General features: G+C 47.2%; 2 long non-coding RNA genes across 15 annotated transcripts in view; both read right to left on the reverse strand.

The window, feature by feature from the left end:
• LOC142907046 (uncharacterized) overlaps nt 1-17,707 on the reverse strand; it is a 358,191-nt gene that overhangs the window by 61,980 nt on the left and 278,504 nt on the right. The window lies entirely within an intron of this gene.
• LOC142907043 (uncharacterized) lies at nt 6,429-17,005 on the reverse strand. Of its 14 annotated transcripts, none has more exons than XR_012930649.1 (4): nt 15,563-17,002; nt 12,665-12,717; nt 10,446-12,000; nt 9,245-9,560 (listed from the first exon to the last, which is right to left on the reverse strand). It is a non-coding gene; the product is annotated as an uncharacterized LOC142907043 (long non-coding RNA). The 14 variants fall into 14 exon arrangements; XR_012930644.1 differs by lacking the exon at nt 15,563-17,002 and adding an exon at nt 12,981-15,556; XR_012930638.1 differs by lacking the exon at nt 15,563-17,002 and adding an exon at nt 8,243-8,347 and having other exon boundaries at nt 9,403-9,560; nt 10,446-15,556.

Consider the following 17,707-nt stretch of genomic DNA (forward strand, 5'->3'; position numbering starts at 1 on the left):
ACACTAGTGTTACACTCACACGAGTGTTACACTCACACTAGTGTAACACTCGCACGAGTGTAACACTCACACTAGTGAACGTGACACAAACACGAGTGAAACACTCACACGAGTGTTACACTCTCACTAGTGAAACACTCACTAGTGAAACACTCACTAGTGAAACACTCGCTAGTGAAACACTCGCATTAGTGAAACACTCGCACGAGTGTAACACTCGCACGAGTGAAACACTCGCACGAGTGTTTCACTCACACGAGTGTTACACTCGCGCGAGTGAAACACTCACACGAGTGTTACACTCGCACGAGTGAAACACTCACACTCATGTAACACTCACACGAGTGAAACACTCACACGAGTGGAACACTCACTAGTGAAACACTCACACTAGTATTCTTAGTTTTTTCGGTAAAGTCACGTTGAAGAGAAACAACAAAATAACAAAATATATATTTTGTTATTTTGTTGTTTCTCTTCAACGTGACTTTACCGAAAAAACTAAGAATATGAATTACTGCAGTCACGAAAGCTTTAAATCAAAATTCACTCACACTAGTGTTACACTCACACGAGTGAAACACTCACACTAGTGTAACACTCGCACGAGTGTAACACTCACACTAGTAAACGTGACACAAACACGAGTGAAACACTCACACTAGTGAAACACTCTCACTAGTGAAACACTCGCACGAGTGTTTCACTCGCGCGATTGAAACACTCGCACGAGTGTTACACTAGCGCGATTGAAACACTCGCACGAGTGTTTCACTCGCGCGATTGAAACACTAACACGAGTGTTACACTCACACAAGTGAAACACTCACGCGAGTGTTACACTCACACGAGTGTAGCACTTACGCAAGTGTTACACTCACACGAGTGTAGCACTTACACCAGTGTTCCACTCACACGAGTGAAACACTCACACGAGTGTTACACTCACACTAGTGTTACACTCACACGAGTGTAGCACTCACACGAGTGTTACACTCACACGAGTGTTACACTCACACGAGTGTAGCACTCACACGAGTGTTACACTCACACGAGTGTAGCACTCACACGAGTGTTACACTCACACGAGTGTAGCACTCACACGAGTGTAGCACTCACACGAGTGTTACACTCACACTAGTGTTACACTCACACTAGTGTTACACTCACACGAGTGTTACACATACGAGTGTAACACTCACACGAGTGTAACACTCACTAGTGAAACACTCACACTAGTGTTACACTCACACGAGTGTTACACTCACACTAGTGTAACACTTACACGAGTGTAACACTCGCACGAGTGTTACACTCTCACTAGTGAAACACTCACTAGTGAAACACTCACTAGTGAAACACTCGCTAGTGAAACAATCGCACTAGTGAAACACTCGCACGAGTGTAACACTCGCACGAGTGAAACACTCGCACGAGTGTTTCACTCACACGAGTGTTACACTCGCGCGAGTGAAACACTCACACGAGTGTTACACTCGCGCGAGTTAAACACTCACACGAGTGGAACACTCACTAGTGAAACACTCACACTAGTGTTACACTCACACGAGTGAAACACTCACACTAGTGTAACACTCGCACGAGTGTAACACTCACACTAGTAAACGTGACACAAACACGAGTGAAACACTCACACTAGTGAAACACTCTCACTAGTGAAACACTCACTAGTGAAACACTAGCACGAGTGTTTCACTCGCGCGAATGAAACACTCGCACGAGTGTTACACTAGCGCGATTGAAACACTCGCACGATTGTTTCACTCGCGCGATTGAAACACTCACACGAGTGTTACACTCACACTAGTGTAACACTCGCACGAGTGTAACACTCACACTAGTGAACGTGACACAAACACGAGTGAAACACTCACACGAGTGTTACACTCTCACTAGTGAAACACTCACTAGTGAAACACTCACTAGTGAAACACTCGCTAGTGAAACACTCGCATTAGTGAAACACTCGCACGAGTGTAACACTCGCACGAGTGAAACACTCGCACGAGTGTTTCACTCACACGAGTGTTACACTCGCGCGAGTGAAACACTCACACGAGTGTTACACTCGCACGAGTGAAACACTCACACTCATGTAACACTCACACGAGTGAAACACTCACACGAGTGGAACACTCACTAGTGAAACACTCACACTAGTGTTACACTCACACGAGTGAAACACTCACACTAGTGTAACACTCGCACGAGTGTAACACTCACACTAGTAAACGTGACACAAACACGAGTGAAACACTCACACTAGTGAAACACTCTCACTAGTGAAACACTCGCACGAGTGTTTCACTCGCGCGATTGAAACACTCGCACGAGTGTTACACTAGCGCGATTGAAACACTCGCACGAGTGTTTCACTCGCGCGATTGAAACACTAACACGAGTGTTACACTCACACAAGTGAAACACTCACGCGAGTGTTACACTCACACGAGTGTAGCACTTACGCAAGTGTTACACTCACACGAGTGTAGCACTTACACCAGTGTTCCACTCACACGAGTGAAACACTCACACGAGTGTTACACTCACACGAGTGTTACACTCACACTAGTGTTACACTCACACGAGTGTAGCACTCACACGAGTGTTACACTCACACGAGTGTAGCACTCACACGAGTGTTACACTCACACGAGTGTAGCACTCACACGAGTGTTACACTCACACGAGTGTAGCACTCACACGAGTGTAGCACTCACACGAGTGTTACACTCACACTAGTGTTACACTCACACTAGTGTTACACTCACACGAGTGTTACACATACGAGTGTAACACTCACACGAGTGTAACACTCACTAGTGAAACACTCACACTAGTGTTACACTCACATGAGTGTTACACTCACACTAGTGTAACACTTACACGAGTGTAACACTCGCACGAGTGTTACACTCTCACTAGTGAAACACTCACTAGTGAAACACTCACTAGTGAAACACTCGCTAGTGAAACAATCGCACTAGTGAAACACTCGCACGAGTGTAACACTCGCACGAGTGAAACACTCGCACGAGTGTTTCACTCACACGAGTGTTACACTCGCGCGAGTGAAACACTCACACGAGTGTTACACTCGCGCGAGTTAAACACTCACACGAGTGGAACACTCACTAGTGAAACACTCACACTAGTGTTACACTCACACGAGTGAAACACTCACACTAGTGTAACACTCGCACGAGTGTAACACTCACACTAGTAAACGTGACACAAACACGAGTGAAACACTCACACTAGTGAAACACTCTCACTAGTGAAACACTCACTAGTGAAACACTCGCACGAGTGTTTCACTCGCGCGAATGAAACACTCGCACGAGTGTTACACTAGCGCGATTGAAACACTCGCACGATTGTTTCACTCGCGCGATTGAAACACTCACACGAGTGTTACACTCACACGAGTGAAACACTCACGCGAGTGTTACACTCACACGAGTGTAGCACTTACGCGAGTGTTACACTCGTGTAGTACTTACACGAGTGTTACACTCACACGAGTGAAACAGTCACACGAGTGTTACACTCACACGAGTGTTACACTCACACTAGTGTTACACTCACACGAGTGTTACACTCACACGAGTGTTACACTCACACGAGTGTAGCACTCACACGAGTGTTACTCTCACACGAGTGTAGCACTCACACGAGTGTTACACTCACACGAGTGTAGCACTCACCCGAGTGTAGCACTCACACGAGTGTTACACTCACACTAGTGTTACACTCACACTAGTGTTACACTCACACGAGTGTAACACTCACACGAGTGTAACACTCACTAGTGAAACACTCACACTAGTGTTACACTCACACGAGTGTTACACTCACACTAGTGTAACACTTACACGAGTGTAACACTCGCACGAGTGTAACACTCACACTAGTGAACGTGACACAAACACGAGTGTTACACTCACACGAGTGTAACACTCTCACTAGTGAAACACTCTCACTAGTGAAACACTCTCACTAGTGAAACACTCGCACGAGTGAAACACTCGCACGAGTGAAACACTCGCACGAGTGTAACACTCGCACGAGTGTAACACTCGCACGAGTGTAACACTCGCACGAGTGAAACACTCGCACGAGTGTAACACTCGCACGAGTGTTTCACTCACACGAGTGTTACACTCACACGAGTGAAACACTCACACGAGTGAAACACTCACACTAGTGTTACACTCACACTAGTGTTACACTCAAACGAGTGTAGCACTCACACGAGTGTAGCACTCACACGAGTGTTACACTCACACGAGTGTAGCACTCACACGAGTGTTACACTCACACGAGTGTTACACTCACACGAGTGTTACAATCACACGAGTGTAGCACTCACACGAGTGTTACACTCACACGAGTGTAGCACTCACCCGAGTGTAACACTCATACGAGTGAAACACTCGCACGAGTGTAACAGTCGCACGAGTGAAACACTCACACTAGTGAAACACTCACACTAGTGAAACACTCACACGAGTGTACAGCCTTAGCGCCGGCATTCCTAGCATCGGCTGGCCATAGCAAATGTTGTGGTAAAGCGGTGTCTAGAGTTGTGCGGTCGTGGTGGAAGTGTACAGCGTGTTAATTAATAGTCGTGTGGTAGTGTTGTGGTACAGTGCAGTCGTGAGGCGGCGCGCAGTTGAGCCAACTTGAAATTGATGTCGCCTGAAGCTTGACCCGCTACCGCACTTTCACCCGCCCCTCGATGTCCGTCGACTCCACTCGAGGCTCAAACCGCGTGCGTGCGGAGAGACGCCCAGAGACTTGGCGCTCTCCGCCGCGACGTAATAAGAGGGCGTGGTAGACATCGCCCCCTTCCTTCACGCCCATAGACGCAAAGGGCGCTGTACGAAACGTTGCAGCGCAACAACCACACGAGCAGACGTGACACAAACACGACTGTATTCTTAGTTTTTTCGGTAAAGTCACGTTGAAGGGAAACAACAAAATAATAAAATATATAAAAAATACAAACACGACTGTAACGTACGGAGCCCGCCCGTCGCTTGACCGTTGGTCCAGCCTTAGCGACGGCGTCCCTAGCAACGGCCGGGTATAGCAAACGGCGTGGTTAAGCGGTGTAGAATGTAGTGTATTCGTACAACGTAATAAGTCGCACTGTGGTAGCGCGATTGTAGCTACTTGTAATTGATGATGTATCCTTCAACGTGACCTGATTCACACGTACTCACCCGCATCTGCTCCGCCACTTGGATGTCTGTCGTTTCGAATGTCGACAGAGCTTAAAACCGCGTCCGTGCGGCGAGACGACTGCGTGCTGCCGCAGCTGCCGCAACTTCCGCCGTTGTGCATTCTGTTGCTAGGCGACGGGTGACGTAGTAAGGGGGCGTGGTGAACAAGGCCACGCCCATCGACTCGCGCAACGGTCACGTGCCCGCTTATGAACATCGCCAGTAAACGATGCACGCACTACCGCCATTCACCACTAGGTGGCGGCGACCGTAACCACGGCGAAGTGCAGAACATACCCAGGTGCCGTGGGCTGAGATGACTGACTGGAAGACGCACCGTGGTCCCAACTGCTAACCTTCTGGGTTTTAGCCGTATAGTGCTCTGCTCGTTGTCACTGGAGGGCGACTGCCTCCAACTCCCCAGCGGCGTCCTTCACGAACCTCCTCCAGTGGCCGATCTTGACACCGCTGGTACCAGTAATCGGCAGTCCATTCAGCTCCGCATCCTTCTGCACCACTGTATTCCATCTCCCTAGTATGTGCCACACCCATTTAGCCCTATCTATCCGGCCAAACAGAAGCTGGCATGCAGGAGCTAGGTATGCAGGCTACATGTCACCGATGGAAGTGTCCAGATCTTTCAAGGTTCTGTGGGTTCCTCGCACAATCCAGTCTGGTTAAATCCAGAATGGATCGTATGGCTAGCCTGAAGGTTTAAAAGTTATGCAGATGTTCCATTAAGAGGGCTACACGTTTCACAAGCATAGAGGGCATAACAAGCCAGGTAGCTTCTACATAGCGTTACACAGCTGATGAAAAGATGTCACTCGACTGATTCAGAGACCTCGGCTTCCAAACCTGGTCATAAGCACACTGCTCAAGTACAGAGACTTCTCTACTCTCCCCACAACTATCCCATCACTTATGAGGCGTTAATGGAGGGGAGCATGTGATGACATAAAATACCCAGGCAGGTACTTTGTTTTTGTGGGGCCAATGGCAAGGCGCTATTTCTGAAGTAGCATGCTCCAGGTTCAGCAGTAGGATCTGCAACTCTTTCTCAGTGGGAAGCAATCGCCAGATAATCCGCATACGTAGTATGGTTGACACAGACATGTAGACATGCAAAGATTCCCCCAACTCATGTACTGTACCACTAGGACTGCACTAAACAGCATCTTGGATGAAATACAATTTTATACAAAATTGTGTTGCCTTTAAGGACTAGCCTTATTCAAAATCACTCAAATTCACTACGGGGTTGCACAAAACTTTCAACATGCAAACCATAGGTTATCACATAATCCACATTCATAATTCTCAATTAATACTCAATTGAAAGTGTGCACTATTGACTTTTTAGGCTGAATTTGAAGAAATATCCTGACAGCAGGTTGCTGGACGTATGTGGAACGTCTTTCATACCATACATATCCAACCATGCTAATAAGTACTTAAATCAGTTCTAAATAATGTTAGTTAATGCTGGAGCACCTGGATGTAACATCTTTCAAAAACAGATATCTTGGGCCGTCATCATCCTCTTCCACACAAAACAGAGAGAATAGTGCGTGAGCAACATCTTCCATTTTTAAACCATGAGACTTTCTTTAAAGTAGCAATCACGGTACAAACGTGAAGGGACTGTGTTGGATACCGTCTCCTTTACTAAAACAGATGCTCCCGGCTTCCCCATCTCAATCTCTCCACTGTCAAGTGGTTCAGGTGGACAAGCCTCTGAAGGAACCGGAATGACGCAAGGGTCACGTGCGGCTGCACCGAGCCCTGCTCCAGAGAACATGGGAGAGCCCTCGTCTGCATAGACTGGCTGCTCAACACTTTTAAGATGCCCGGCGCTTGCTGTACACCTTTGTGATCACACCATTAGTGCGGGTTCCATCCAAGGGTGAGGCGATGGGGGCGATCACATCCCCCTTGAGACGCCAAAATTGATTTTCTAGTGTTATTTCTTCTTTCTACGTGGCTTTCCCAAAAGACCCAAATAATCTTTTGATATTTACCAGTAAGACGTGTTTTAAGCAGCTTAAAATGTCGGCGCTACCGTCTCTCCCGTTACGAAGTTTATAGACCCGCCTCTGCACTACTGTGCACTGCAACTCTAATCCAGTGTTGTTGCGCTGCTAGGTGTCATTCAGTGGGCAGGCAGGAATATCGAGACGTCGCTGCTGGGGTTCACTCGACACGTGGCTCGTGTGCAGCGCGTGTGGTCCTCGGTGGAGAATGGGGGTCTGGGACAAGTCCGTCGTCCACATCTTCACAGAAGAGGAATACTGTTTGGAATTGGAGACGTCCACATACAAATCTGCCAGCATCACAAAACAAATATTGGCGATGAGTAAAATTCCATCTTTGGTCACAAATTTTCTTTTGAAATGTGAAAGTACATTTAACTTCACATTGTTTTAGTGTAAGTGCTCATCTCAGAAATATCCACATGCAGCTGATTGCTCACACCACTGCCGGCGGAAGGAACTCAACTGGGGGAGCTCTGAAGAGCTCCTCGAGGATTATCAATTATCTTTCAAGATGGACAGGCGTCTTGGAAAGTACCCACATGCGTAGTGCCGATAAACTCGTTGCAGTGCGCCTATTTTACTGCTGGGTGGACAGGCACTGTGAATTTAGGAAACTTGCTTTCACCTTTAGGTCAACCCAGCCTTAAATTAGTCTGAACCTATACTAGGTCTCCCCTAGGTCAAATCAGCCTTAAGTTAATACAAACCTATATTGGCCCTCCCTTATGGTTTACTTTGGATACATACAAGGCACAATTATTACAACTAATACTCATAACCATACTATCCACCCTACCCCTAAATCTATTCCGAACATTTGCTCCTGTCTGTAGCCGGAAGGTTACACTTCCTATGAAAGTGTATGTGCTTGGATTTTAGATGTAAATTTGCAGCATGGGTCTTGCAACGTTGTCATGTACACTCAGTGGGGAGAAAACTCGCCACGCAAGAAGTTGCCCATGGTGGAAATGGAACGATGAGATGGGCTGTGTGCAGGGGACGGGTCCTGGCATCACAGGACAGTGCAGGGTGGTAAGTAGCCTTGATCAGTGACCATCATGGCTGCTGATTGAGAGCATAGAGTAATGTTTCACGACGGATTACCACAACATTTTTTCTTATAAGTAGAGTTTTGTTATGGGTATAGTGCAACAAAACATTCCGTAAAAGTAATCTTCCTACAATATATACATTACAAGCAGTATTTGAACATGACTTTCACTAATTTTGTACAAACTTATTGTGTTTAAAAAGGAAAACATTTAATTTCAATGTTGTTTGCAATCTGTCCCTTTGAATATTATACGTATGGAAATTAACCAGAGAAAGCCCACAGAAACCACGGGATAACACTCAAGCTAAGTCATTCAGTACTACGTCGCATATCCGACTTGCTGGGGAGTGTGGTATAGGCAGATCGATGAAACGTTTGTATATGTGACTGAACATCTATATACAATGACAGTCAATACATGCAAAGATGCTGCACTGGGTGTGGCCGGTGAATTGATCAGGACGAACATGCAACGTACTCTATGTCAAGCATACTTGCTGTATCAAATCCTACAGGTACCATCCCATCACCCTGCAGGCGCGTGCCCCCAGCAAACACGATGGCTCCATCTCCACAAATCCCACCAAACCCCAACTTCAAACCACTGCTTCACAGGCTCATGTCACAGTGGTTATCATGCTGATTTACCCAGCAAAGCGTCACTGAGCACAGTGACTATTTTTCAGAAGAGTCTTGCCAGGTTCTCACAGGAGGGGGTTACGATTGCTATGTATATTCCCAATTGAATCATTCGGGCACAACTGTTCATGAGAATAACATGACTCATGATGCCGCCACACAATGGCCTAACCTTGCGAATGACGTCACGGGATCTTTAATGTCCACTCTGAAGCAGACCGAGTGTATGTTTACAGTTAATAAACCCGCAGTATCAAATCCCAGCAGCCGCTGGATTCTAACCACGCACCTTCGTAATAAGCGGCAAACGCACGACTGCTAGGCGGTCACCGCCCATTTGATGATTTTCGACCTCCCATTATCTTTGCATGAAATAAAACAAGTCACTTTGTTGACGTTTGTTTTCGCCACTAATTTCACGAACCAAATGAACCGTGGCCCGGTGAATGTCACCGGAGCGCAGTGGCGACAACGGGGCCTCCAGACGGCGCTCTGCCAGGAGAAGCGCGGAGCGAGTCCCGTGAGCCAGGCCGGCTCCAGTGCCATCACTTTCCTCACGAAGAAGCGAGACGTCTGCACCATCTCGTTCAACACCACCCAAACGTGCGTGCACACAAGCACGCAAAGAGTGACCTTCGTTTAGAATTAAATACTGGAGGGGGCTGCTGTGGTGCAATGCCTAGCACGCTGGCCTGGCAACAGAGAGGTTGCTCGTTAGACCCTCTGGCACAGCAGTTGAAACAAATGGTCAAGTAATCTTAAATTCCCCTGCCTATCTACCATGCAGTAAAACATATGACCAGTGTGAAAGAGTAGACCAAATATTTTGTAAAGGGGCTCTCACACGAGCATCCTCGTGGAAATTCTGCCAGCAGAGGCATGAGAAAAAGCAATATCATGACTGTGCCACAGCTCCACAATCCCAATTGTTTTGGCAAAGTGTTCAAAGAATGTTACTAATTAAAAAGGTTGCTTATGTATTTAACACGTGGGTGTTTAGAGGCCAGAGCACTGAACTGGCACCACCGAGTACCTGAGTTTGAATCCAGGCAGCTGCCTGTGATTAAAGCGGGTTCTCAATCGAGTGAGTTAATGGTCTCAGTCCGGTCGTCATTGACTGCACAAAATAATGCATCACATTACTGTCATTCTGCACTTTATTGGGATATATTTCCAGCTATGAGAAGTCACAACATTATTACGACTAACATTACTCCCATATGAGGAACGGGTGGGAAAGTCCTGCCCTTTACTATGTGGACGAAAGGTCAATTTAAAGGGTACAAAGTAGCTCTGTGATATCAGATTTAGTGGGCTATGATCTAACACAAGGCTTGTATTGCTCTGTAAGACACGAATGAATACTTGGGGACCCATGGCATGATGGCGAGAGCACAGTCGCGGTAAATTGGGAAAATATGGAAAAAAATGCAGGTTTACAAATAAAAAACATTGCGGGTTTATTACCAATACAGTGGCTTCTTGGCATTGAGCACGGAGGTGGGTGTGGATGTGGAGCTGAAAGTCATCTCATACCTTCCTGTTCGACTAAAAAGTGTAAAATCAGAGTACTAGTCAACAGACGTCTACTGCCATTAATATCAACAAAAAATATATAACACGCACATTTGCATGAAATTGTCCACGTCTACAACATGGCCATGATAAAACCCAGTGAGACAGTCAAAGCTGGGGACGGCATGAAGAATCTCAGCACTGTTAGATCAGTTTCTCTGACAAAGACACTGACCCAGAAGCATGTACACATACAAAGACAAAGATACCCCATATAGCCTTTACCAAACTTTTGGAACAAGTGGTGTTTGCAAGAACCCATGAAGTCCGGCTGGCATACTTGGAGCTGGGTGGCCAGCACCACGCCCGGCCGCCTTCGTCTCCCAAGTGGTTATGTTTACACACCGCACCAGGTACTGATTTCAGGTTGAGTCGACATAGAGGAGGCCGAAGACCGGTTCGGATAATCGTCACTGGTGTTGGCCATGAGCGGGACCGAACTCGGGTCACCAGGTTCGTAGTGCAGCTCACTAAGCGCTACAATACCACTCCCCACCACTGCACACATACGTACACTCACACACAAAACAAAAACACAAAGAGTCACATCGTTTATACAGGCTGCCAGGCAAGTGCTGCTGGCATGTGCCTATTAAGACTGGCAATGTGCACAATGGGGTGATGGGGCCAGTTCCAAGCCTAGCTCCCTTTGCTGATGTTAATACACGCTGAAACATGCACTTATTTGGAGCTGAGTCTACATACAGGAGACTCGAATTGGTTCAGATATCACTCACCACTGATGTGAGCCATGGCACGGAATCAAACTTAGGTCGCTGGATTTGTAGCCACTAGCCTCCTGCAACGCATACGCCAATTTCTACACACGTACACTCAGACCCCTGAAAAAACAAACAGAAATTACCAGGGATCCAACCTCAGGTGTCAACAGTCCCAGCGTAGTGTATCTGACCCTGGCCATTGTGAACTCTTTCAGAGCAGCAGGTAGATACCCCTCTTAATCCAGGAGCTCAGCAGTGCTCACTTCATGTAGGACATAGCCATTCTGATTGCCCTGAACCACACAACCAACTTTTCTTATTCTAAGCCAAATGTTCCATTATTGCATGTAGTCAGCTGCTTCTATTTCCTTTCTCCGTGAGCTTCCATTCCGTGCCTCTTTTCTCGTCATATCCACCGTCCTCGTGTCTCGTGCCACCGCAGCCTCCCATCTCCCCCTCGGTCGTGCTCTACTCCTTTGGTGCTGCATCGGTAGCATCTCCATAGCAACTTTCCCTTACACCTCCTTTGTCTCTTCTCAACACATACCATCAAAGTCTAACCTCTCTAACCTTCGCGATAATCTCAATAACCCTTAAGGCACATGACCACTTCGTCACATTAAAACATGAGGCAGGATGGAGAAACTGCACCTGTAAGATTCACTGTGGTGCAGTTTTGCAGCATTGGTGAAGAAACCGGACACAATGCACGGGGTTGGCATCTCCTACTCATACAGATGGAGCGGAAAACAAGACACACAACACACACATTGGGAATAGTGACTCAAATCCAATTCTTTGGTTCTTTCAGTAAAGTCACGTAGACAGAAAAATAAAACAAAAAATAATATATCACGACGTTAGGATCGCAACACAAGCGCTGCTTCAGCAGTTCCACTGCTGGATTATTTTTTCCGCCTGAGGACGACCGCTTGTGTTGCGATCGAAACGTCGTGATATATATTTTTTTTATTTTCTACCTACGTGACTTCACCGAAATAACCAAAGAGTATGGATTCCTGCAGTCACGAAAGACTCAAATCAAAATTAAAATCCAATTATCTGTGATTCAATTTTCGCCTTATCTGTATTTGTCCACGGGTAAGAGCAGATAATGAGAAAGTTGGCAATGTGGGAAATATCCTGGGTCAGCTGGGGATTTGATGAAGATAACGCTGCAAATAAAAATGGAAAGGAGAAGGGGAAGAGGGAGGAACTGATCAGTTGGTGGAAAAATGTGAACAGTTAGACGGGACTCTCCATGAGAAGAGCCTGAAGATCACGAAAGATGAAGAGCATCGTTCTTGGGCATCAACCCTCGGTTATGACGACGACAAGAGATGGACAGGAGCAATGAGATAAGAGTTGCCATGCAACATGTAACATTACATTTGGTTTTGCACTTCAGCCAGGCAGAGGTGGCGCAAGCCTGTGATCCAGTACTGTGGAGGCAAGAGTTGGCGTCACACAAATGTTTGTTAGAATGCAGCACAGCACAAATCTTGACGCCACCTGTTCCATCTGTATGGGAAGGAATGTTGCACTCCTCCGCACTCAGAGACTGATCTAGGCAACCATACTAAAGGAACGTGTGCTACTTGAAGGTGAATTGCGAATAAAATTACGATGAACGCTTACAAACCACTGCATTGACATAGTTGGGAACCCAGGTAACCGCAACTACCGGTCAACCCGGTATGTTTACCTGTGACACTTGGATCGGACTCGCACGAGTTCAGCCCGTGAGTCTGTCACTCCACATGGTCTCAAAGTGCCCCTAGCCTGGGCAGAAGCAGACATCGTCGGGAAGTCATCCATACTTGTAGAACATCTCGGAGAGATGGTTGCATCCCTCCACGGTTAGGACGGTGCTCGTGTACTTGTGGTTGAAGAGCTTTGGAATTTCTGGATTAAAAGTAGAAAGTCATGGTGCAGTTCTACAATTATTTGCTCGTGTCACTGCTGGCAGAAGGGCCTCCACTCGAGAGACCGTGCAGTGGCTGGTGCACCAAGCAGTGGCTGGTGCACCAAGCAGTGGCGAGGCCTTTGTGTTCTTGAGGTTGGTGATCATCAGTGTTGATTTCGTCAGCATTTCACTCGTTTAGTATTCGTCTACAATAACCTGCAACATTTTAGTCAACCCATCATCTGTTTTATTTAGACATTAAAATAAACATGCCAACTAAATGAAATCCACAGAATAAGACGTTACGTAAATTCCACAGGTATTTGGTAACTGACAAAATCAATGCTCCTGTTGATACATCAGAAGCCACCGACTACTTTTACTCAGAGTTGACCTACAATAATGGGAACAAAGCAGCATGGGTCAGTATAACCGTAGCACTGAGAACCAACACCGCCTGCTCATCACATGCAATAGCACGGCATCGATACTTGCATTTTAAAGCCACGCTAGCATCAACCACACAATCAACTCAAACCTCTATATCAAAGTAGCGATGTAATAATCCTCAGCTCTTCTCTCTTCTTCTTGATTTGCCAAGAAAAAGAATACCATGTGTAAGTATGTATGTTGAAACTTCTTTTGCACCATTCAAAGTCAACTGTGCTAATCGGAGGTGTGGAAATTTAAGGTGAATTGTGAATAAAAGTATGAAATACAGACAATTAGGGCAGGAGATAGTGCTTTTGGAATATCGATTTGATCATCAAAAGCAGCATGACAAAGTGCCTGAATAATAAAGGTGGTTTCCAATCGGTACACATTACCCACTGTGAAAATGATCAGAAAACAATGACACTAAGCTGAAACGTATGCAAAGAACAGAGTTGCATTCTTGGGATTGCAGTGAAAGACAGATAGGGGAACATGTGATTCAGGGAACAAACACAATCAGAGAAATCTTATTGTAGATGTAGAGGTGCTAACTACTCACTGTTCGGTAACCTGCATTGCCACTAGGTATCAAAGGGGCAGTGCAGCGCTACCTGTGTGAATAACGGTTGGGGTCAGACGAGGTGAACTGGATCGTAGCCACAGTTTGGTAACAACCAATCAGACAGTTCCACGTGGGAATGTAGGATTGGTTACACCTGGCCACAAGCTGGTATAAGAAGGGTGAGCGCGCGAAGCGCGGGGAGTTCTCTCCCTACACGAAGACCGAAGCCCGGGCTGAAGATAGCCAGGACCCTGGACCCAGCCTTCCAGCCCTTCTGAGGGCTAAGGCTCGGCGTATCCAGTGGTCAAGACCCACCGGGCCAGCGGTGGGTCAGATAGCCTCCCCTAGGTCCCAGCCGGAGGACTCTAGGATAGCAGTAGACTCGAGAGTAAGTCCCGCCAAGACAGGAAGCTGTACCTCCTTAGGTTAGCAAGAGACCTGTGTGTAGGTCTCGCTAAGTCTGGAGGCTGTACCTCCTTAGGTTAGGAAGAGACCTGTGGGTAGGTCACGCTAAGTCCGGAGGCTGTAACTTCTTAGGTGATGGGACTGTATACCCCTTTGTGTGTTAAGGACTGTGTAAGAGAAGAAAGACAATAAAGAGTGTGCCTCAAGAAGTGTATTCATCATTATAAACACTACACATGTATGTACAACTTATTTCGTACAGTATAAAGCCAACCACGCTAATCAAACTGTTAAGAAAAGCAAGGAGGGGCTTAGGCTGGACACCACTCGATGGGATGATAGCCGATGGACAAAACCGGTGCCGGAATTGCAGCCAAAGAAGAAAACAAGGGCAAGACAGAGCGATGAGATCAGTTCAATAGCGCGATGGATTGTGGCACCGCGCAGGGCAATGAGGGATGCCGATGGCATGGGGATCTGTTCATTCAGCAGTGCAGATACCAGGGCTGATGTTGACAATGTACATTTACATATACAGTACATTGACGATTTATTCTGTAGAGGGAGTACAGCTGTTCCATTACGATTACTGTCAATCTTAGCTCATTACACCGAGGTTAAAACGTTCCTATATAAATAAGGTAAATTGTTCTAACTTTCTCAGCAACCCAAGAGTAATGAATATTGGTGTACAGTGTCCATTCATGTGCTTCATCGAATATAATGGCATAGTGGGCACAAAAAACAAAACTCAATTAACCCTCGCACAGCACTCACTAAACACTACACCAGGAAGCAGAGTGCATTAGACACATTGTTTAAGGGAGGATGAGATACAATCCTGAACTGTATGACTGAAACCACTGCTGGCTGCAGGGCCTCAACTAGAGGGAACCCTAGAGAGGTGAGTGTGACAGTGAGACAGACCAAGGTGAGTGAGCAAGCGCGTGAGTCGCGAGCGAGGCAGCGTCCCTCTCACCGTTGCGTGGGTCGGGGTCGGGCACGAGGCTGTGGCTGCCACTGCAGGTCGTCAACCCCCACGCGTAGCTCCATCGTGTGGCTGGCAAAGATAGTTGTCACCGATGGTGGCCGTGAGCGGGAATCCACCGACACCCGACACATACATAGACCGAGTTGGCACTAAAATGGATCCTCGAGTTGTATTGATTTTATGGTTTCAGCACAGCCACCAATGATTTACATCGAGACCCAGTGTGTCGCACAAGACACCCATAGGTGCACATAGAGACACAGACTCCCAATGAGTTGTGATTAAACCTGATCCTCCATTTCAGTGAGTTGATGGTCTCAGCTCAATCACCAATGACTTACGTAAAGAACAATAGACTATTCTGGAGATACAATGACTCCTCTACTTAGCCTGGCACCATCAGTAAACCTCATGGCACCTGGGTTTCCCCCGTCACCTTCTGCACCTAGCATGGCACCATCAGTAAACCTCATGGCACCTGGGTTTCCCCCGTGACCTTCTGCACCTAGCCTGGCACCATCAGTAAACCTCATGGCACCTGGGCTTCCCCCGTGACCTTCTGCACCTAGCCTGGCACCATCAGTAAACCTCATGGCACCTGGGTTTCCCCCGTGACCTCCTGCACCTAGCCTGGCACAATCATTAAACCCCTTGGCACCTGGGTCTGTCATATGACCTGCTGCACATTGCCTGGTAACATCAGTTAACCCATAACACCTAGGTCTGTCATGAAACCTCCTGCACCTAGCCTGGCACCATCACTCAAACCCTTGGCACCTGGGCCTGCAGAATGACCTGCACCTTGCCTGGCATCATCAGTAAACCCCTTGGCACCTGTGTCTGTCCAATGACCTCCTACATCAAGCATGTCACAATCAGACAACCCAAAGTACCTGGGTCTATCCTGTGATCTTCTGCAGCACATAGCCTGGCATTTTCAACAACCCCTTGGCACCTGGGGTTGTCCTGTGACATCCGGTACTTAGCCTGGCACCACCAGTTAACACCTTGACACCTGGGTCTGTAGCGTGACCTCCTGCACATAGCCTCGCACAATCTATAAACCCCATGGCACAAGGATCTACCAGTTACATCCTGCACCTGGTCTGGCACCATAAGTCAACCCCTTGACACCTGGGTGTGTCCCGTGATATCCTGCACATAGCCTGGCACCACCAGTCAACCCCATGGCACAAAAGTCTGACATGTGACCTTCAGCACCACTCTCCTGCCTGTACCCTCTCATCTCACTCTACCCCCCTCCACACACTCACCTGTCTCTCTTCTCTCATCTCACTTTACTCCCCTCCACAAAGTGACTTGTCTCTCATTCTAGATTTAAAGCTTTCGTGACTGCAAGGATTCATACTCTTTGGTTCTTTCGGTAAAGTCACGTAGGTAAAAAATAAAATAAAACAAAAAAATAAAACTAAATCAAATCACGATGTTTCAGAGGCAACACAAGCTTCCGTCATCAGGTGGCAACAGTCACAGCAAAATTACTGTGGTGAGTCGAGAGAGCTGTTTGTGACAAGAGATTGTATCGGGTAAGAAGGGGGGAGGAGCCAGGGAGGACGGATGCAGGTTGGGGGGGGGTGTTGGGGGATGGAGATTAGAGAAGCTCCTGGGCATGGTACTCATGTACCACGGATGGGGGGGGGGGGGCAGGGGAGAGTGGGATGGGGGACAAATTTGCACGACTGAAACATTGCACGTCAAATTTCATAGTGATGGTAGTGTGTAAGGCTGGGAGTAAAAGACCGGAGATATGAATATAAACTATAAGGCAGCTAAAGTTTAACTTGGTTAATAACATCCTACCAATGATTGCTCGATTGCTCAACACTCTCGCCCACTCACCTACCTCTCCCCTCTCATATCACTCTAGTCCACACACTCACCTGTTTCTCCCCTCTCCTCAATCTACTTCCCTCCACAAACTCATCCGTCTCTCCCCACTCACCCTACTCGACTCCCCTCCACACTAACCTGTCTCTCCCCTTTCATCTCTCTACGCCCCTCCACACACTCACTGCCACTCCCCTCTAATCCGACTCTACTCCCTCCACATACTCTGCTGCCTGTCCCCTCTCATCTCACTCTACTCAACTCCACATACACAACTATCGTCCC

Source organism: Petromyzon marinus, chromosome 74, assembly GCF_048934315.1.
Source record: "Petromyzon marinus isolate PM22_M1 ecotype Great Lakes invasive population chromosome 74, UKy_Petmar_22M1.pri1.0, whole genome shotgun sequence".
NCBI classification, from domain to species: domain Eukaryota; kingdom Metazoa; phylum Chordata; class Hyperoartia; order Petromyzontiformes; family Petromyzontidae; genus Petromyzon; species Petromyzon marinus.